This window comes from Canis lupus, chromosome 20 (assembly GCF_011100685.1).
Source record: "Canis lupus familiaris isolate Mischka breed German Shepherd chromosome 20, alternate assembly UU_Cfam_GSD_1.0, whole genome shotgun sequence".
NCBI classification, from domain to species: domain Eukaryota; kingdom Metazoa; phylum Chordata; class Mammalia; order Carnivora; family Canidae; genus Canis; species Canis lupus.
Window position 1 is genome coordinate 35,941,767 of NC_049241.1, and position 23,739 is coordinate 35,965,505.

Below are 23,739 nucleotides of genomic sequence, written 5' to 3' on the forward strand. Positions count from 1 at the left end.
CTTCTGGCCTCCTTGGTTTCAGATGAGAAACCTTCAGTGATTCAAATAGGTGATCCCCCTAGAAGTAATGTCAATTTTTTCTTTGCCTTTAGTGTTCTGAAGTTTAATTTCGATAAGCCTTCATGTGAATTTCTTTCGGTTTATCCTATCCAGGGTTTACTCAGCTTCAACTCCTTAGATCTGTAGGTTTATGTCTCTCACCAAATTTAACAAATTTTCAGCCATTATTTCTTTGAATACTTTTTCAATATCAGTCTCTCCTCTCCTTCTTGGTCTGTGTTGATATAAATGTTATTATATTCATAACATTCTGTATTATATTATGTTCTTCTGTTATTGTCCCACAGACACTCCCTACCCCCAGGTTCTAGTCTTCTTTTCCTCAATCTATTTCTCTCTGCTTTACAGACTGGGTAAATTCCTGGATGATTCCTACTGATCTATTTTCAAGCTCACCAATTCTTTCCTCTGTAATTTCCACTGGACTACTGAGTCCATCCGGCAAGGGTGTGTATGTGTGTTAGAGAGAGAGGCTATATTTTTCAGTTCTATGATTTCCATTTGGTTCTCTTCTTATAACTTCTACTTCTTGGGTGAGTTTTTCTAATTGTCATTTGTTTTAAGAGAATTTGTAATTGCTTTTTTTTTTTTTAAGTATTTTAACATCCTTGTTAGATAATTCCAATATCCAATTCATTCTTGATTCATGTTAACTGCCTTTTCTCATTTAAGTTGTAATTTTTCCTGGTTCTTGGTACAATGAGTGATTTCCACTATGTCCTAGACATCCTAGTTATTATATTACGAGACTCTGGCTCCTATTTAATCTTCCATTTAGCAGTCATCCCCCCGTTGAGGTTCAGAGGTTCAGAGTGTGTTAGCTTCTCACTGGGCCCTTTTAACACTATCTCAGCAAAAGTGACATGCTGAGTCATGTTCTTTTATTGCACTCCGGTGAGATGGCAGTTCAGCTCTCCTCTCAGCCCTGCTGACATCTTTCTTGTGAAAGTGAGACTCAGCTCACCTCACCTTGTTGCCTATGAGTAGGCATGTCCTGAGTAGAACAGCTCCCTGTTGGACTCTATGGCCCTTGGAGGAGTGAAGGACTGAGAGAGAAATGGTATAGAATGGACATGGACACTCAGCTGCCAGCTGGGCCTCACACTAGGGCTGGAAACTCTGGAGTACTGACAGCCCCACCTCATACCACCTTGATCAGTGTCACTGGTGCCATGCAGGACTCAGCCAATACTAGCAGGGGATGGAGGCGGGCCAAAGCAGAGTGCCAAGTAGCTCTGCTTCACATCATCTCATTCAGTTTCATTGCTGCTGCATAGTTGTGGAGGATGGAGGCTCAGTTTCACACTGGAGTGGCAGAAAGGAGAAGGCTAACAACCCTCAATTTGTACTGCCTCATTTAGTCTTGATGCCAGGCTTGGGTGGAAGTTCAGCTCACTCTGGACCACGGCACCAAGCAGAAGATGAAAGGCCAGGTCCCTGCTCAGCTACCCAACCAGTGAGAGAAGCTGACACATTAGGCAAAGAATTGGAGATTAGCTCCTTGCTCAGTTCCTCCGACACCACCAGGTAGGGGGACTGAAGCACTGCTGCTTGATTCTGCTGGTTAGGAGCATGGAAAGGGGCAGGTATGAGGGAGGATTGGCTCTCTGTTTGGTTCTAGAAAACGATAGGGAGGTGAGGGATTATTCTTGCCATTGTATCTGACTGGCATAGAGTGAATATTGCCAAAAAAGTTTTCTATTAGGCCATCCTTTTCCTGGTCTTCTGTCTAGAGGAAACTGACTTTTCTTATAGTCTGTGTTTATTGGAGGTCCAGGTGGGAAGCTTTTGGAGTGTTCTGTACATGATGTATGACAAGTAATAAGGAAACCCAGGGGACCCACAGCTATGTGGTTCCTCATGTGTGAAGGTCCTTAAGCCATCTGTCTTCTTCTTTCTACCCTTCAAAGTCTTCCTATGCTCATTTTTTAAATGATTTCTAGAGTCTTTTAGTTTTAAAAGGGAGGACCTGAGTATAATGAGGCTATTTCATCTTTGCTGGAAATGGATGGATCAGTAACATTTTAAAATTTCTTAAGGAGGATGGATTCTAAGGTGTTACTTTGCACAATTCAAAGTCTAATTTTTCAAAGACTGAAGAACATTTTATCAAAGGAAAACTAACTCCTGGCAAAAATATCTAAAGATGACAATACCTCCATTTTCAGAATATATTCATTCAGTATTTATTTACTGAACATCTACTAAGTTGCAGACACTAGCTAGTTCCCAGAGTTACAACAATAAAGAACATAACAGACACTGTCTCCATTTGCATACAGCTTATGTATCCAGAGAGTTAGACACTGACCAAGTACATAAACACCTAGCTACTCATAACAATGGTTAACTGTCCCCTTGAGCTATATCCCTTTCTCCTCTCCCCAGCCTCCAATGTCAAATTAAGCTCAACACAGAGTCATTTTATTATCGATTTCATAAGTGGATTTGTGTGCATTTTTTGCTTTGAAACAAAACATCAGCTCCATAATATTCTGATTAAAAATGTGTTAGCCGACCCAAATTAAAACCTTTTGATTTTTTTTAAAAAGAATTCCTCCACTTAATTATTTTAGCCCAAGCAAAAGGCATGGTGAAAAGGCTATGACATCAAGCAAGACCCACTAATCCTTGGTCTCCATTTACAATTGGAACGCAGAAGACACAATGCAGACAGCCTGTTCAGAGAACTTCCCAAAGTGTCAACCTTTACTTCTTTCTCATTTTATATTTTAATTAAAATAAATTGAATCCAGGCAGGCTTTCTTAAAATTAATGCCTGAAGTGATTTAGAAAAAAAAAAAAACCATAATAAACAGCAACAGCAATACGTGTATGCCAAAAGCCTCACATTCCTAATAACTTTGTAATGTTTCGATAAAACCTTAACAGAATCCTAACCAAGCCTGGATGGAAAGAAACACATGAAGTGGGTCTACTAACACAGAAAACTTAGGGAAAGTGATTTCAATGCTATTGTTTTCAAGAGAAAACTCACAGCTTGTTAGGAAAAGAGCAAGATTTACTTCCTCCTTTTTGAAATGAAATTACAGTAATTTTGGAAATGACACTGTATTCTAGAATTCACTTTGGTAGAGAATTGCACCTGCATTTTTTTGCTTTAGTTCTATTTTGATATCAGTCTCAAACACAGTGAATTAAAAGATGTAAAACAAATACCACATTTGTTTATCCCCAACAGAAAAGAATTTCCTATTTATTTTCTGATAATGAAAATAATATAATTTCATCATAAAAATTAGAAGGCATAGGAGGATCAAAAACATATAAGTAGCTATATTTCCACTAGTCTACTGACATATAGTCTTTTAGATGTGTATCTATGAATACATACATTAATAAAAATGGAACAACAGTACAGGGCATTTTGCAGTTTTTATTTTATTTTGTTTTGCCTGAGCATGTAGCATGGCTGTCTTTCCACATTAATGAATATAGACCTTCATCACAGTTTTTATGGCTGTAATTTATCTGAATCCCTTATGGATGAACATTAGGTTTGAACAACCTGCTTTATTAATCCATTTATAAGCACATATTTTAATAAAGCTACAAGGTTAGGTTTATTTCAAGGACATACATTTAAATTATAATATTTGGGGTCCCTGGGTGGCGCAGCGGTTTGGCGCCTGCCTTTGGCCCAGGGCGCGATCCTGGAGACCCGGGATCGAATCCCACGTCGGGCTTCCGGTGCATGGAGCCTGCTTCTCCCTCTGCCTGTGTCTCTGCCTCTCTCTCTCTCTCACTGTGTGCCTATCATAAATAAATAAAAAAATTAAAAAAAAAAATAAAAATAAAAAAAAATTATAATATTTTAGGGACATCTGGGTGGCTCAGCAGTTGAGCATCTACCTTTGGCTCAGGGTGTGATCCTGGAGTCCCGGGATTGAGTTCTATATCGGGCTTCCTACGAGGAGACTTTCTCCCTCTGCCTGTGTCTCTGCCTCTCTCTCTCTCTGTGTCTCTCATAAATAAATAAATAAAATCTTGAAAAATAAATAAATAATGTATAATATTTTAGGGACACCTGGGTGACTCAACAGTTGAGCATCTGCCTTTGGCCCAGGATGTGATCCTGGGGTCCCGGGGTTGAGTCCCACATCGGGCTCCCTGCATTGGGCCTGATTCTCCCTCTGCCTGTGTCTCTGCCTCTCTCTCTCTCTCTCTCTCTCTGTGTCTCTCACAAATAAATAAAATCTTTAAAAATTGTAATATTTTAGAGAGTGACATTGAATTCTAGAATTCATTTATTCCAAAAATGCATCTGCACTTATACATATATGCTATTGTATGAAAGAATTAGTTCTCAAATTTCCACAATATTCAAATAAATGTAGAGAAGATCTCCACTGACAGAGCCTTCATAGATTTAAGGTATTCACTGTAGTCTGAAAGCGTTGGTCTTGCCAAAGTCATTACAAATCTGGAGGATACTCAAGGGTCTGGCTGGTTTGGGAACTTCCTGCCACATGGACCCTGGGCACATCTGAGAAACCCAGAATACCCAAGACCCATCAAGAAACCAGACCATATTCAGGACTAGGTCAACTTCTGAGTATGTTAAATAGGAAGAGGAGCTTTAATCAAAGACATAAAAAATGGTTACTTGCTAGTTTAAATTCCAAATGTTGCCTTTGGGGACAAAGTTATAAATTACAAAAGTCAAACGATTCACGGGGGATCTTTGTAATAGACGCACAAATAATTCTAAATGAGCCCAACAACTTGATCAAAGTTGTATTGTTGACCCAACCCCACTACTTTTAACACTTTGATTGAAGGGGAGAGAAAATATCAGTAATTTTTCTGAAAGTGAAAAATAGCGACACTACATCTTGGTAAATCCGCAGAGAATAATTTGTATCGAAAGGGACACATAGCAAATAACAAATTCACATGTACAAGCTCATTTTAAAACTTGCTTGGGGCTTGGAAATGTTTTCACATTTTCCCACAATTTACACAGGAAGTTGTTGTGTAGCAAGGACATAATTAGTATTAAATATGATTAATTCATACTGTGGGGAAACTCAGGAAGTGTTTTGTGTTTTGATACTGTGTTGCGGCTTCTTTTTCCCCAATCTCTGTCCACAGTGCAGTTGAGGAGACATTTATAGGGCATTCATTCCCTGAAACTCTAAACAGAATGTCAGATTATAATCAGGGAACTTGGGCTTTTCTCTTCCAGTGACTGGGAAATCTAACCCTCTTATGATTACATTATTCTTATTTCATGGATGTTAAATTTTCTGCAATAATGAAATCCATAGAAGACTATGTAAAAATTAACCCAAGCAAATATTTCATTCCATCATCCAAATAAAGTTTCTGGCAAAAGCCAACTACTTCACATTTTGAGGGGCTTCATATTGCTGAGAACCAAGGTAGGCAGAGGAGAGGAACAACAGAGGTTAGCACAGTGCCACTCACTACACAGTTGTCCATGAAGCACCACCAGTATAACCCCCAGGAGATGTCCTAGTCCCTCTCAACTATTAAATCCCAGCTACAGCTAAGGAGTGTAAGTCAGGCTTCTCTTACAGAAGGTACTACAACAGCAGGGCTCTCTTGTAAAGACAGGATCTAGATCAATTCCTAATCTAATAGAGAGTTGTAACATCCCCCTCCAATCAGGTGGTATGCTGTTTAAAAGAGAGGAGACTTCTCTTTAACAGAACAAAAAAAAGGAGGGGGGGGGGACTGCTTGCCATTATAACAGTTAAAAAAGAACTTTCCATGGGTCTCAAGCTTTTCCGAAAATTAGTTTTATGATTTTTTTTTTTTTTTTGGTTGATTAAAGCTAACCTTACTCACTTTTAACATTCCTTTTTTAAATTTGAGGATCCCATTCCATATTAGCCATGCTCTGGGGGAAAAATGTAGCTCATTAGGAGTGGAAATCTATAGCAGCTGCCAATCTTTCTGCTTTTGTTGTTGCCCAGCCTAGAACTTGCTCTGCATACTAGAGGGACTGGCTTCATAACCCGTACAGCCAATCATCTCATCGGCCTCCAGGAGCATCCATCCCTCCAGCCCTAGTCTTTAAGCCAGAATGGCTGACCCAGAGATTCACCCTCTTTGGACAAGAGGCATCTGATCCCTCCTATTATCAGGGGCAAATCCCCAAAGGCAAAGACATATTTTTCCTTTCTCAAACAAAATCAAGCATAGATCTGTAAATGGAAAATCAGCTTCACTGGTGTAGGAAACATGCATTAACTAGATATGTTGCATGAATACACACTAACCAAACTGAGGAAGCTCACAAAAGTTTGAAAAAAGCAACATACACAAAGAGCAAGATGGTTTCAATAAGACAGCCTTTCTTATGCTCTCAACTTGATTTTTTGCTAAATTCAGAAAGGTAGAAAGAGATCACAGAAAAGACAAAGTAGGTTCATTTGGATGAACACAAAAATGATATTAAAAAGTCAAAGGTAAAAAAGAAAAAAGAGAAAAAAGGAATACTTGAAAGTTCCATATTTTTAATTCCGGCTTGCCATTTTTAAGGACTTTTTTTAACATCCATAAATGGGCTCACAGTGGCACTGGTGTGAATCGTCAGCGACATCTAGTGGATCGTAATGTTATGGTGTGTAGCTGCAGCTTCGATACAGATCAGATCTTGGACCTCAGTGCCTCACCCCCTACCTTAACATTTTCTTTTTGCAGAAAAAAAAAATAGTAATCGGTGACCTTGATTTAGCTTAATTCAATAAGTCTGTCTGAGTTTAGTCTGAAGATAAGAACACGAAAGAAACCGTTAAGTTGCTTAGTCAACCTGGCGAGGAACATGGTTGGGAAGAATCGGAGAAAAACCTAACTGTTGGACGTGCCGAGGCCCGAGTTTTATGAAGCTGCATGGTTGCTCAGACTGAGTTAAATAATCCAAGTGCAAGAAGAAAGGGCCGCACCGTAAGCAAACACCGAGGTAGTAATTACGCGATGATGGCCAATGCTATTTCACCCCTGTCAAGCATATTATGCTTCAGACATTTTTCAAAATGACTTGACATTTTTTCTGCGTGACATGTTTTGGGTTTGATACAGTGAAAACAGCTGGTTGCCTCCTGCTGCCTAAAAAATCCAGCAGCAGAGAAGTGATGATGAAGGCTCTTCACTTTCCTGCAGGATCTCTTTAAAACCCTGCAAAAGGAGCTCACTGCTGTCACATGCTGGTCAGGAGGCAGGAGGGTACAGTGGAAGGGCAAAAGCTTTGGTAGGTAGCTGGCTCTGAGGCCCTGGTACTCATTCCCTACGCTGCACGCCCAGGTCCTCATATCTGACCTTGGGGATGGTATTAACCTGCCAAAATCCTCCACTGCTGAGCTGGGAGGTGGATGAGCACCATCCACTTCCCAGCATTATCATGACAGGTGAAGTAATCAGCATAGTGCCCGAGGTCAAGTCTGGAGTTAGGATCACTAGACTGTAAACTCTGTGCTGGCAGTGAGCAGGTCTCAGGCATTTATGAGTACAAATAGGGCTTCCAGCATAACAAAAACAAAGGACGCCCAGTTGAAGTTAAATTCCTAATTTAACCGGGTGTCCTATATTTTACCTGGCAACCCTACCATTTGCCCAGGCTAGTCCAAAACTCATTATCAATAGCTCCTCTTTCACTTTAAAAAGTATCTTGATTTGGAGATAACTACTTTTGGACTCCTAACTCCGAGCCCATGCCAAGCACTGGCCAAAAATGGAAGAGGCCCTCCACCGTGCATCTATATGACTGAACAAACGGCTCTTTTCTGGATGGGAGACTCAAGGGAAGTACACGTGTCTGAGATGGTGGCTAATTTGAAAACCACCCTCTATTACACTCTATTACACACTTTCGAAACTCTGTTTTATGAGAAATTTTACTTGTTAGTAGATATGTATTGATGACCCACACATGCAGGATTTTCGGGCACTCTTCAATGCCAGATGACAAGGCAGGAAGCATTTCCCCTTCATCCTGAGCTGAGTACAGTCTACACATAAACAATCAGTCTCAGTGCTGACTTCTGATAACACACTCCAAAGCAAATAAAGAGGACAAGAGACCATAAAGAAAGAAAGGGAAGAGGGAGGGAGAGTGGGAGGGGGGAAAGGAGGGAATAAACAAAGAATTGAGGAAGGAAGTGAGGATAGAAAAAAAATAGCAATTCAAGAGTAAAGGAAGACAAAGAGGTAGACAGTACAACCAAACATAAATAAGGAGCTACATGGCATAATATCTTTGAATCAAAAAAGGATTTTCTGATTTAACAGAATGGAAAGAAACCAAAGGACAAAATTTTGCAAACAGACATCACAGCCAACTGTGGTTACAGATTATTTTGTAAAATGAAAAAAAAATCAAAGAATGCATTTTTTTCACAAAGAAAGCCATTAAGAATTCAGATTTGACAGTTGACAAATTCAGTTGTTCCTCAGGGACAGACACAGCACCTACTCTCTATTTGCGGCACATACATTTCACTCCTCAACCGATCTCACTTCTGCACACTAATTGGGGCTGGTATTTATGATGGGTTAATGACAGATCCAGTCAGGAATGCCAAAACACTATCGTTAATATCACCAGGGAAGAATAGCTCAGCGGGGATGTGCATCATAATTAATGTCACCTAAGAAATTATTTTCAATATTCAAAATATTTAAGTGAAGAATTGGTGGTTATTTAATGTGAGAAACAAAGAACCGCGTAATTGATTCCAAAATATCCCAACCCATTAAAAGGAGTGGAAAGGCAAATATTATGACAGACACATAAAGTACAGTTTATAACAAAGATGGAAGGCTGAAAAAGATCAAAATAATTTGGAGCTATAAAAATTATTGCTTGTTTTATAGCATTCTTGAAAAATAAGTATATTTTAAATAAGACTTTGGGGTCTAACGTAAAGTTTGCAGACATCCTATATCTTTAGAATACAAATAAAAATGTGTCTACTGGCTCTCTCCTACCACCAAACTGATAACACAGTTTACCCTTCTCTTGCTTACTGTAAGTCAGAGATCGGCATCTGCCTGGAAAGTCATCCAAGACACACACACTCAGTTTATAGTCATTAAATCTAACTGTCTGACCAAGAGGACCAACTCAACTCTCATTTAAACCAACCAACCTCCAATATGCCCTGTGATGGCCAATGTCTTCACGGCTAAGAATATGCTGATTGTAACTGCTCTGCTGCTTTAGAGACCACATGTCCATCATCAATCTCGGTCTGTAGAAGGGCAGCAAGATCATTCATTGAAGCACGTCTCCCAGTCTGTACTCTGTGAGGGTTAACAAGGCAGAGCTATGAGATGCTCAAGGGCTGGGGACTGGTCCCTGCCTCTACCCCCAGTGACTGACCTGGGGCCTGGGGCCTCAGAGCTGCTTGTACCTTAGGGCTTATTCACTGAAACCAAAGGGAATATATGATAGTGGAGGAGAGTTAAGTAAGTACATTGATTTTTCTACATTTTTAGAGGAAAATTCAGACTTCCTCTGCCTGGATCATCTCTGAGCCTGGTGTCCTTCTCACCTAATCCTTCATTTGTAGCTCAGAGGAGTTAAAAGGACTTGCCCAAGAACTCACCCAGCTATTAAATGCTATACTGGGCTTTGAAATTAGATCGGTCTTACTCCTAGATTCCTTCAATAGTTGAGGCTGCTTCAAGGAGGAGAAGCAACTCTGGGTACTGCTCATCTGCTCCTCCTGCATCCCCTTTTTCAGCTCTATCAACAAGGCAGATGGGATAGAGGAATGCAAAGGATGCCGGGATGGGGGAATGTCGTGATACAGGGATGTGGGCATGCAGAAATGTGGATGTGTGAGGATGCAGAGATATGGGGGATCAGGGATGCAGAGGTGCAGGGGTGTGGGTATGCAGATGTGGGGGTGTAGAGATGCAGACAGGCAGGCATGTGGGGATACAGACACACAGAACTATAGGGATACAGAGATATGGGGGTGTGGAGACACAGTCAGGATTGTGGGAGATGCAGGGTTGTGGGGACATAGAGACACAGAAGTATGCAATGAAGAAATGTGGGGGCGTGGGGCTGCAGGGGTGTGGGAGATGCAGGGATGTAGGAATGTGGGGAGAGGATGCAAATGGTAAGCAGAGGCAGAATGGAGAAATCCAAGTGCAGTGGACCACGGCAGTCCAGAAGCTGCTGGGCATGTGGCAGAGGCAGCCTCCTGGCTGCTTGCCCCATCACCAGAGTGCAGAGCCCACCAGAGGTCCTGGTTCCATCTACAGCTCAGGAGTAAAATGCAAAACAGTCCTCCACTGGCGGGATGAGGACTCATCATCAGTCATGTAGTAAAGCCTTCCTTCAAAGAGGAGCAGGCTCATCAGGAACAGTGGTCATCTAATATGCTTTCAGGCACAAAGGGAGAAAGTGGTTGTTGCCCTCGGGGTGAAAACACAAACAGATTCCACAGTGTCCTTGAGAAACATGAAAGTCCAGGCTGTCATAAAGAGTTCCTTTTGTTGCTTCAACATCAGAGCTGTCTGCTTTTTCTGGGGCCATGAGCCAGAAGCTTCTCTTCTCTTCTAACCAGGGTCCAGAGTTTTCATCAGCTGTGCTCACTGCTTGGCCAGGGGTAGGCACCATAAGTCACTCTAACCATGACTGAATACCTAATTTGTAAGGTCCAGTACAAATGAAAATGCAGGGTCCCTTGTTCAAAAATTATTAAGACTTTCAAGACATCACTAAGACAGTGACAAAGGTTTTTCCTGGCTTTGTTCCCTCTCATGAGAACAGGTAACTTGTACACATGAGAGAAATCTAGAAGCGGAGGTGAGGAGGAAGCACCCTTTGTACCACAGAGACCAAGACAGATAGCAATGGGGTAAGAGAAGCAGCAACCTGCTGCTTGGTGATACCCCGCCACCTCCCACCCACTGCCAGAGGCACCACTTCCTCCAGCCAGAAAAGAGAGCCCACAGTGGCAACCAGCCTTCCCAGCATTGTGCGGCACTCTGTGGGAGCCCCTCCTCTGACCTCACACCACTGTGATTGCAGGGGACTCTTTGGGGCCCAGCCCCTGGGAATCTGACTGTGATGAAGAAGGGGCAGGGGCTTGCAAGGACCAGCACTGGGTCTTGGCAGACCGTTCATGCCTGTGGTGCCCAACTAGCAACCCCAACCAGCAGCTTTGCTCTCCTCAAAACCACCTGGACGGGTGCACTCTGACCCGAGAACTTGGTACGGTGCGGCTCTGCCTTGGAGGCCAGTTTGCCCACACTCAGGGTGCGAGTCACAGCCCCACCTGCTGCGGAGGGTGCCTCCTGGCCCCATGTGACCAGACGGCTGGCCCCAGCTCCTGGAAGCTGGGCTCAAGAGACAGGATGGTGGAGCTGCTCCCCGCAGGGCAAAGCCAGGACTGGGTGTGCAGGCCCCCCAGGCTGTGCACAGGCAAGAAGACTGATTCATAGCTAAGGCTGAGGGCAGCTCCCGGCCCCTCCTACCCTGAGAGCCTGTTTGGGAAGGTGAGAGTAGTCTGGATGGTCCCCCCCACCTCCCGCCCAGGCGAGGGGCTGAGACCTAGCCCCCACCCAGCTGCAGGCCCAGCTGACCAGGGGGCTGTTCACAGCTCCTGGAAGCCCTGTGGCCCAGTGGCACTCGAGCCCAGACAAGGGCCGGCAGAGCAAAGCCAGTGGCCCTGGTCAGCAGGGGACTGGGGCTGCAGATAGGCTGGACTCACACGACAACAGAGAGCTTGACTGGTTGCAGAGCTGCTTCTCCCACTGCGTTCTGGCAGGGAATCTGCTTTGTAGCTGCGACCATTGCTGGTGACAGTCTCCAGCCTGTCCGACCAGGGAGCCCAGCAGAGCACAGGGGAAGCTGTGGCGCCCGTTCAGCAGCCCTACCTACACTGGCGCTCTGCACAGAGAGCATAGCCTGTGGCTTCTCCTGCGTGTACAGAGCAAAACTGGTGGCCTCCCCTGACCTGGGAACTGCGTGCACCCCCAGGCCTGACCCAGGTTCCTGAACAATGAGCTGTACAAGCTCTGGGCTGTGGTCTGATCCCCTGCCAGGGCCTGGGAAGCTAATTCATAGCCCCCCCCTACCACCGAATAGAGCACCAGGTCCCAGTCATCCTGTAAGGCCAGTTGGAGAACCCAGGCTGCTGAGGAGGCCATCCTGCAGCCTCACGTGGGCGCGGAGCCAAGGCAGGGGTCCTGCCCATCAGTTCTCAGCCAGGCACACCCCTGTCTCGGTCCTCAGAGTTGCCTTGCCTAAAAATAGACCAAAATAGCAGGTCCCACCTGCCCAAACACATTACCAGCGCACACACCCAGAAACCCAAACTGGGCTGACTAGTGAAGAGCTGTATCTGCCAAGGCAAATCTACAAACTCTGGAAGAGGAGCCCTACTACTCAAATGCACAGATACCAATGTAAGGAATCAAGGATCATGAAAAATCAAATCAATGTTAGCTGAACCTATTGTCCTAATCATTTTACAATATATGTAACTTAAACCATCATGCTATATGCCGCAAACCAATATAGTGAAGTATGTAAATTATTTGTCAATAAAACCAAAGAAAAATGCAAATTGTAACATATTTGCCAAAGTACATAATTTAATATTTTCAGTATATTTCTACATAAGTCTCCATATCTTATTTCCCTCTGTCTTTATCCAATGTATAACTTATATACAATAAAGTAAATCAATGTCAAATGTACAGTTAACAAAAAGAATGTGCTGTGGGCTCAAAATTAAATTAATTATTTAATTTAAAAGAATAATTTCAATATGGCAATAGAAGAGCATTAAACCAAGCTTGGGGCCCTGTGTGCCCACATAGGATGCAGGCCCAAGAATTCAGGCCTGGCTCTAATACTCCCCAGCAGGTCAGAGAGGAGCCTTAGGCCAGGGGGACTAGAAGCTGCTTTATTACATAGACTAAGAGACATTCTGCTCAGGAAAGCAAGTGAAGGTTTATGTAAACCCAGGGCCTGTGTACAGAGTACACGCTACAGAATCAGAAGCCAGGATACCTCTGATGGTAAGGCAGATGGCAACAATCTATCACCAGTTCCAGGTCTGCAGCCACAGTCAACAAAGCACCCCACATCAGATCTCCATGTTCAATGCCAATCCAAAATGTGATTATCCAGTGCCAGCCTCATGCCAGGCCTCATGCTCAGGGCCCAGGATGAAGGGGAGCACAAGAGGCACACAAGACTCACTTGATTTTCACCAGAGCCCCTCAGGACAGTGGGATCCTGAAGCCTAATAAGAGAATGAAAAGGTGTGGTCTGATGTTGGAGGCTCTGAATCTCTGGCTTCCTTGGGATGCTACTGTAAGGCAAGCAGCAGAGCTAATGGATATTTACCACCAATTCATCTCTTTTTTCTCTCTTAAGAGAAAACTTTTAAAAACTAAATTTTGATTATCCCAGATAATTTTTTTGTAATAATCTAAAAAGCATCCCAGAAAAGACTCACATCTCCTTTGACCCCACTGCTAATAATAGGCCCTTCCCCAGATGCTACCAACAGACCTTTTCATCTGTAATAACAGACATACATAAATACTCACTAGTTGTATGCTCTTTGTGTGTGTGTGTGATGAACATCTTGACTTTTTTTTTTACTATTTTATTTATTCATGAGAGACACAGAGAGAGAGAGGCAGAGACATAGGCAGAGGGAGAAGCAGGCTCCCTGTGGGGAGCCCAAAGCAGGACTCCATCCTGGAATTCCGGGATCATGCCCTGAGCAGAAGGTAGAAGCTCAACCAGTGAGACACCCAGGCATCCCTATCTGTATGATCTCTTTAATCTAAGTTATATTACATTGTACACATAATTCTTAACCCTGCCTTTCATTTTTAAAGTTAGTATATGTTCTGGGCACCATCCTTGCAATCACCTGTACATTTGCTTTATTCCTTTTAGCTAGTACCTAGAATCCCATTCCATGCATATGCCACAGTCTCAATCAGTCTCTCCCATACAAGTAGGCATTGCAGTGCTTCTACAGGCAGATGAAAGATGTGGGGTAGATGGTTCATAGGGTCTGTGCATTTTTAGTTTTATAAGCTTTTGCAAACCTGACCTGCAGTGTGGCTGTCCCAGTAGAGTCCCATTTCCCCACACCTCACCAACATCTGATATCACCACCACCACTACCACCATCATCATTATCATCATCAACCATCATTGCCATTATTTTGCCAACTGGTCAGTAAAAATGGCATTTCACTGCTTTAATTTGTTTTCCCTTGATTACTAATGAAATTGAGCATCTTTTCTTTGTCCATGCAATTCTACTCCTGTCAACTGACTGCTCATATCTGTTGCCTATTTTTCTACTGCTTCTTTGTGGTGGATTGATATGAAGGAGTTTTTATTACAGTATCTTTGTTATCGGCACAAGGAGTTCTGTTTCTATCCTAGATACTAGTCCTTTGTTGCCTGTATTGCAAACATTTCTTTAAACATTTCCAAATTGAAAACATTCTCTTCAGATGTCCCTAGCACCAGAAACTGTACAAACCCAGAAAAGGGTACAAACATCATAGCACTTAGGGATCTTTAGGGCACAAACTCCAATTTGCTGTTTCCTTTGGAAAATCCTCAGTGTCACAAGGATGCTGGAAACCACCATGAGGGATGATGCACAGGGACCAGCACAACCCCAGGGGATTTCTGACAGTAATCGTTACCAGGTTCAATTATCTGCTTTACAAAAGCAGGGCTCATTCTCTCTCTCTAGCCAGTGAACCCTGACATGCAGACACTACAATTAGAAGCAAAGAATAAATTAAAAGCACATCTTCTCTGCCATGGGGAATAATGAGCACGAGGGCAGGCCTAATCATATGTTTTAAAGCTGTTAAGTGAATTAAAAAAACAAAGACAATGGACAAAACCAAGAGGTGATTCACAAAGCTCTCAGTGATGTGGACTACCTATCTGCTGTTGAAAACATGGATGACAATGTATCTCTCACCCCAAGGCTCCTCGCATATTTTTTCTTCCATGATCATCTGAAATTTACTCCCCTAAATATCTCACCATCCTGAAATGAGAAGTGGCCTAGGGCAACATGCTGCTCAGTGGCCTGAATCTCTTCTTCTCATATGTATTCATTAAATCCTTATCGCCAGCGTGCCCTGGTTCCCAACCCTCAACATGATAACTGTGCAGCAGGAAATAGTTACCTCTCCCAGAAAAGCAAATACGACAATAGCTCTCCCCCCACGGAGTCTAGGTGAACTTTGCAAATCAGATCTGGATTCTGGCATAGTGGAAGGACTTTCATCAGTAACTTGAATCCCATCAGCAGACACTCCCAAGGGACCCCTGAGGACCTCCTGCTCAAGAGCAAGAGTCACCTGCTCTGTCTTTTCCCCATTTTTAGTCTATTAAACTTAAAGATAAGAGAAAAAGGCAAGGGAAAGAAACAAACAGCACAGCACACCTGACTCACTGTATCAGGCACCTCAAATTGCTGCTGGCTTCCGGCTTGCTCTCACAAGGTTAAGGGAAATATTCTAAAATCTTTTCTTTGCAGGTAAATCTAAGAAAATAACGAATGAATGAATAAATGAATGAGTGAATGAATGAATGAATGCATACTCAGGGCCATTGGTATAGAAATGATGCAGATTACAAATGTCCCCAAACACTGCCAACAAGCTTACTGCAGGATCATCTCTCAGAAGGTGCCTCTTGCTTCATCTAAGAGCACAGCCCCCTATCCCTGGGAAGAGCATCCTGTGGATGGTAAAGGGTGACTTCAGAAAATGTAGGAGCAATAGCATTAAACACTGCAGAGACAATGCTGTAGCCCCATGGAGCAAGAAAACAAAAACAAAACAAAACAAAACAAAACAAAACAAAAATAAATAAATAAATAAATAAATAAATAAATAAATAAATAAATAATAAAAACAACACCTACCGACTCTACTGAGTTCAACCTATATCCTTGACAGTCTGCTTTCCATATTCACTACAAATTCCAATCACTCATTAACACCAGCTCTAAGAAAGACTCGGGAAATAAACACCTATAAACAAAGGATGCTTTCTGGAAAGTGTAATATTTAAGTTCTGTTCATAGAATCAAAACCAGATCATTTGTGACCTTAGGTCCATCACGTGGTCCTGTGTAACTCTGGGTAGTTTAGCTAACTTTCTAAACATCCATTATCACTCCTGAAGTGGGAGCAATAATAATACCTACCTCCGCCAGAATGGTGTGAGGATTAAATGTGCTAGTGATAAACCCCAACTGCTACCTCACCTGACAGTCTAAAGTATAAGGCACATCTTAGGATTCTAAGTCAAGATCCTACAACCCCTCTCAAATGATATCCTGAGGCAGGATATGGACCTGGCAGGGGTATGATTGAGATTCAAGGTTAAAACCTGCAGTTGGGGGTATGGCCTAAGAGACCTGTAAAGTCTATTTAGGTGGCTCCAAATCAAAGAGAATTTTGCTGAGTTTAACCTGATAGTTAATGTTGTCTCTGGAGTAGAACACACAAAGCCAGAGACTCCAGACATCTGTCCCTGCTAAAACATTTTTAAGAGCACGGTGGTGTTCCTGAAAATTTAAATGGGAAGGCATGCTCCCAGAAACCACCTGCTCTACAGTTCAATGTCGTTATTTACTTAGAAGGACACAGAAAAATTTGGCACAGAGAGTCAAAAAAGAAGTGTAGAATATAATAAATGCCTGGTATTTAATAATGAAGACAATACTTAAGGCAATTATAAGAGAGATTTCCTTTGGAGACATTAATGAAAAACTGGAAAAGGAATAGAAAATATGTCCTAGCAGCAGTCTCCTGTTTGTGTTTCTTGTCTGACACATAAAGAAACCTGTTTAAACAAACAATGAAACCAAACTGAACAATTAGCCTAGTGCTCCCAAACTGGCTGATGATTATGAAGGGAAATTGTTCCAGGTCTTTTGCTCTCTCTCTGCCTACTCTGATAAGGGGCCTCTGACTGTCTGCCATGCATACCCAGGAGGGTACAGGTGTTGCCCAAGGTGGTTTTGAGTTCAGCCCCTCTGTGGACATGCAACACCCAATCCTGTAGCCCACCAGGTTCCCAAAGAGGCTTGAAATGGCTCAGATGCCAAGTCTGGGTAATCCCCCCACTGCAAAAGAATTCTAGAATTCCAATTCCAGGGATGCCTGGGTGGCGCAGTGGTTAAGCATCTGCCTTTGGCTTGGCATGATCCTGGAGTCCCGGGATTGGGTCCCACATCAGGCTCCTCGTGCTTCTCCCTCTGCCTATGTCTCTGTCTCTCTCTCTCTCTCTCTCTCTCTCTGTCTCTCATGAATAAATAAATAAAATCTTAAAAAAAAAAAAAGAATTCCAATTCCAGAAGCATCAATCTTTGGCATCTTCTCTTTGGCAAATTATGCTTCTTAACCTCCTTTCGCATGGGTATCTGACTCTTGAGATGATCCTTCATTTCCTCCACTCCAGTCATTCAGTCCTTCTTCAGATATTTATTGAGTGCCAGCTGTGTGCCTAAGCCCCAATCACAATGTTGAAAAATGGATGTGGTGTCTGCCTCACAGAGCTCACAGTCTGCAAAGGAGGCAGAGACTAAATATGCAATTACAAGTATAATCAACATCTCTGTATTGCAAGAGTATTGGTTAAAATAATAATCACAATGGTGACAATGGTTACCCCAAACTGGGATCAGTGTGCTGAACTCCATGTGATTAAAAACCCCATGGAAGCTTGACGTCCTTATGGGAGTATCACCAACCTAACTTACAGAAGAAACTGGGACTCCAATAGGCTAAGAAATTTGCCCTGCATCTTACCACTAGTAAGGAAAAAAGCCAAGATTCAAATCAGGGTCTTTTGGCCTTCAGAAGACATTCTCTGGACAGCTAATATCATCTCCTCATCCAGAATGTTAATCAGCAGATATAATGAATCCTCTTTCATTTCCTCATAATTAAAAAAAAAAAAAGCATTTTGACCAGACTAAAGCTGGTCATAGTTCATCATGCTCTTGACCTGAGTTTCAGAAAATATTGCTATGAAGCTGTAAATCCTTCTCCTCTCTATTCTTGATTCTTTTAATCAGAACCACCTCTACATTTCAGCCAATTTCATGTAGAATGAGAAGACAAAAGGCTTTCAACCTAGAAAAAAAATTTTCGTGGTGTTGTATATTCTCAGCCACCTGAAACCTCTTAGGAAGAAACATATATTATTAATATGTTTATATGTGCAACATAATCACTTCCAAGTAAGTCAAAGCAAAGGTTTGATTTGGTTCTGAATTTCTTTAACTATACAGCAAACTAAGGTTTAGAGTGAAGCAAGTCATTTCAGTTCCACAATTAAGTTCTTAAAAATCACACAGACACACATAGACAAATACATACACACACACTCATACACACGCATACATGTACAGGTACATGTGCACATGTGCACCCACACTCATACACAAAGTTCCTTCTATGTTATTCATAAGAATCTCTTTAAACATAAATAATAAAATTATTTATGGGGTGTCTGAAAATGATCCAACCAAGCAATCTTTTCTTGAAATTTACCTTTTTCAAGTTTAAAGTAGGGAGTATATATCTATTTAGAAGGAGGGGGAAAAAGAAAGAGAATTTTTTTCTCAGAAATGTTTCCCTCAGGACAAAGTTTTGCTGTAGAAGTAGCTGGATTTCCCATAAGAATGAGCATGCAACCTACAGAGAAATGACTGCTATCCATACCATGTGAAATGTCCCAACCTCACCAACTTAAGTAGTTCTGATCAAGAAGGAAAATCAAGGTCCCCTCACCCCACTCCCCTGTGACCTGAAGTAACTTGAAGTCTGACAGGTCATGTGACTTTCCCAAGGTCACACAGTTGATTAGCAAAACTTCCAGGCCCCTGGCTACCTAATGAAATACTTCAAGGAAGATAATTATCTTTCCCCCATTAATGACTACCAGCATAAGAAAGGTTGTTTTGTTTTCAATGTTGTTTATTTTTTTGTGTGTGGTTGTTTGATTTTGCTATACAAGTGCAATGTAAGATCTAGGATTTTCCATGAGGGGCTGGCTGACTGTTAAAGTTTTTAAAGGTATTCTAAGGGGATGACATCGTTAGAAGTTCACTTTTTGGTAGATACAAAGTTCAGATGACTTCCAATCACAACCATTTTTGCTGTTGAACAGTCACTCTTAGAAACTGATTATGTCTCCCTCAAAATTCCTACTTATACTTTAAGTATACAGTGTCCCTACCACAGACATACTGTACCTGTAGCTCTGATTTTGCAAAATAGGAAAGTGGGTGGGAACCTGCCCAAAAGAGGAATCAAGTTCTAAGTGCATGTTTCCCTTCTAATTTTTCTCCTTTCCAATTTTAAACATATTTTCTCTACAACTACATATCTGTTTAATGAAATAACTTGATAAATACTCATTTAATATTAATTAAATATAATTAGTTTACAATTAATTAATATATTCATATATTTATAACTACACATTGAATGGCAGAAAAATACTATTTAGATGAGAAAATTAGCAAATTCATTAATTTATTAACAAGTGACACCAAAAGCCAACTTTTTAATAAAAGGCTGCCATTGATATATGAAAACATCTTTAAATATTACAGCAAATACTGAATTACGTCTGGCCAAGCCATCAGTATTTATTTGAAGGAAGGATCAGACTTTTTTCCAATTAAACAGATGACAACTTCATGAATTACTGACAATGCATTATAGTGATCATCAGTCAACCAGGGCTTTTAATAATCACATTACTATTATGAATTTCAGTTAATTCTCAAAAGCACCTGTCAACCAACGTCAGGTGCCTGCCTGCATGGAGCTTATTGTTGCGGGAGGAGACAGAAAAATAACAACGAAAGCCTACTAGTGTGGTCAATGAACAGAAGAAAGTGAGTCAGGAAGTAGAGCAGACACAAAGACAGTTGGAGGTAGCTGTTAATCCACATCTTGGGCAGGCTGTACAGTACTCTGAGGGAACATTTTTCATTCTAAGTATGAGCAAAGTGTAAGTGTAAGCAATTACATAACCTGACCCTATTTACATTTTAAAATGTCACACCAGTTACTATGGAGAGGATAGATCTGATTTCCAAACAAGGAAGGGTCTCTCTTATGCATGTGTTTCTAATAATATCAGTCAAGCTGTGTTTTATCATTTTTATCAAGCCCTTATATCTTATTAACAGATATTTTTCAGGGCATCTGACTGGCTTAATCAGTAGAGTATGCAAGAGTATGCAACTCTTGATCTCTCAGTTGTGGGTTCAAGCCTTATGTTGGGTGTAGAGATTACTTAAAAATAAAATCTTTAAAAAGAGAGAGAGAGAATGAGAGAGAGATTTTTTTTTTCATTTCATAGGTTTCTGAGTCAGAATTTCTTTAAAGAATTTCTTCTTGAAAAATTTGGTAGACCTTTTCAATAATTGGTAACTTTCATCTTAAATTTATTTCCTTACAAGATTTTATCTGGTGTAAATTAGGGTCAGTATTACAACTTGTGGCTCCATGACCCAACATAATTTATTGGTCTGTGGAGCCATCAGACTTGAATATGAATTCTGGCTCATCCACCCACTATTGTAAAACCCTGGGCACATCACGTGGTCTCTTAGTCTTGTCTCTCCATATGTAAAACAGAGATAATAATAGTATCTATCTCCCAGGATGATGAAGAGGAAAATAAATGAAATAATGTCTGTTAAGCACTTGAGTCACTGCTTACACTTAATACATATTTCATAATGGTGTCTATTTTTCTTATCATTGTTACTACTCATATTAATTAACCGGCAAAGAGAAATATCCTAAAGTTGTTAGCCATGAAAGAAGTTCTAACTTGAAGAGTTAGGATTACCATATCAAAGGCATATTGTAGGCATTATGAAAACCTACATCACAAACTAACCTGAAAATATAAAAGGTCAGGATTAATTCATTTGAGAACATATTAGGTGCTTTATCAGGAGGCTTAAGTGAGATTGAAAAATTTCTGTTGAGTTGTCTACTTTCTGGATTGCCACCAAGTTCAAGTTTTACTTAAAAAAATCAACAGCAGTTGCCAAATCCCTAGACCACAAAGATCCTTGGTGAAAAATCAGCAACCTAAGGATATTGCCACTGCTGGCAAAGAATTTTCTGGAGAAAGATCCAAGGTAATTTCCGGAGTCTGTCAATGACCTCTGCAGTTAGCTATCTTAATGAAAGACACTAAGGTTTCTGGAAATGTACTGTGGGACTCTGAATATTATGATTAAGGTACCACTAAGTGTTTACCTAACATTACTGTAGATATAGCAAGGTGGCCCTGGTGTCCCAAAATGTCCTCTTTAGCCAAAGTGGCTGATGTTCAAAATACCACAAGCACACTGTGCATATGAAAACAATGAAACTAAATTTTAAAAGGATTTGTTAATTGGAATGTTCAATAAAGTTTAAACTGGTAATGTTTCATTGTGTTTAAAATATATTATTTAAAACAAATGTGTTTTAAACAAATATTTATTTTAAATAAATATTCCCAGCTTTGAGAAAGCCCAATTGAGAAAACCCGTAAGTTAAAAGAATCACAAAAGAACCAATGATTTTGGTAGGAAAGAAAGTGCTATCAAAAGTAATAACTCAGACTTCTATAACCACTATTATCTACAAATTAAGATATACATGGTCATAACAGAAAAAAGAATATTGTAGCAAGAAAACTAGGACAGTGAGGAAAACACACAGGCATTTTACTAGAGTGTATTTGTTAATGAAATTAGATAAAGGATTCAGAGTTTCTAAAGACAAAAGTAGCAAAGAAAAAAGAGGGTTTCTAATAATATGGAAATGTACAGGCAAATAAAAAATAACTTTGAAAGGAGCAAATAATACAATTTTTCCCTTCTGATCTATAAAGTAAGATAACTGGTCAAACAAAATCAAATCAATTATTCTTGCTATTAAGTTGCATTTTTTGTCTTTAAGTTTATTAATAGTAATACCTTTATTTGAATTTAGAACACATAATGGCACTAATATGATTAAGCTGTAAAAATGATATGTTTTTGAGAAAGTGTTTATATCTTAAGGTTATCAACAAAAATGTACTTTTTTCTGTCTTTCAGCTAGAAAATGGCCTCATATGGTACTTTTGAAACAAAGAAGTCAATGTTGTACTCACAGTTTATGTGATGCTAGAACGCAGAATATCAAATCACTATTGGCTGTCCTGCTATATATGATATATCATTTCTGTCTCTTCATCTCTTTAGTAATGTTTCCTACTACCAATGTAATCAAATTCAATAAACTTGGCATTTTTAGAACATCTATCACATGGATGGAACTATATTAAGTTACAATGAGAAAAAAAAAGAAAAAATATTGATATCTGTTAAAGATTTGAAACAAATGCAATAAAACTAAAACACCTGTCACTTTCCTAAAAAAAAATTTTTTTTAAAAGTTACAATGAGGAAATTTATAAAAATCAGTCAGCTATAAATATGATGTCCAACATACATAAAAAATCACTAGACACATGCATGAATAAGAAAAATAAAAAGTTGTTTTAAAAGAAAAATAGAGTCAACAGAAACAGAAATTACCCAGGTGCTGGGTCAGAAATTATCAGAAAAGAAATTTAAAACAGCTTTGTAGCTGTGTTTGAGAACAAAACAGCAACACGACTATAATCAGTTCACAGATAAGGAATTTCAGGAGGAAATAGAAATTATAAAAAAGATTAAATGAAAATTCTCAAACTAAAAGTATAATTTATAAAATAAACCATTCACTAAATAAGATTAGCAACAGATTAGAGACTACAGAAAGAATGGGTTAGTGAACCTGGAGATGAATTAAGAGAACATATACTGGAAACAAACAAAAGAGCCACAGTGAACTGTGGGACAAGATAAAGCAATCTAACATAGATGTGACTTAAGTTCTAGGAGGAAATGTAAAAAGAATGGGGTAGATAGAATTTTGAAGAAATCATTGTCAAAAATTTTTCAAAGATGTTGAGAATATTCAACAGTCTTTGCATACTCCAAGTAGAATAAATAAAAAGAAAATCACATCTAGAGACATCCTTTACTTATCACACTATACTGTATACTGAAAATCAAAGATAAGGAGAAAAGTCATGAAAGTAGCAAAGAAAAATGACTTACTGTATACAGAGGAAGAAAGATAAAAATGATGGCTGACATCTCATCAGCAACATTAAAGATCAGAAGAAAATGGGATTATATCTTCAAGGTGTTAAAAAAATAATAAACTGTCAAGTCAAATTCTATATCCAGTAAAAGTAAAAACCCTCATTTTTGAAGGTGAAATAAAGATATTTTTAGATAAACAAAAGCTGAGAGAAGTTGTGGCTCCAAGATCTGCAATGTAAAAATAAAATAAAATAAAATAAAAATGCCAAAACAGGTTCCTCAGGCTGAAGAGAAATGATAATAGATGGAAACTTAAATCCATTGGAAGGAATGCAGAGTGCCAGAAATGACAAATGTGTGGGTAAATATATTGCTGTCTTTTTTCTTATTTGATTTTTAGAAAATAGTTGATTAAACCAAAAATAAAGCCAAATAAATGTAACATTTATTATGGTATTTTTAACATATATATAAGTACAATATATTATAATAC

General features: G+C 40.1%; 1 protein-coding gene and 1 long non-coding RNA gene across 11 annotated transcripts in view; one reads left to right on the forward strand and one right to left on the reverse strand.

The window, feature by feature from the left end:
* LOC111091311 overlaps positions 1-22,413 on the forward strand; it is a 31,179-nt gene extending 8,766 nt beyond the window's left edge. The window contains exon 2 of the long non-coding RNA XR_005374882.1: positions 22,209-22,413. This is a non-coding gene — a long non-coding RNA (uncharacterized LOC111091311). The remainder of the gene's footprint in view (positions 1-22,208) is intronic.
* The window catches only part of CACNA2D3 (calcium voltage-gated channel auxiliary subunit alpha2delta 3), a 946,725-nt gene that overhangs the window by 553,079 nt on the left and 369,907 nt on the right, over positions 1-23,739 (reverse strand). The gene's annotated exons all lie outside the window — the stretch shown is intronic.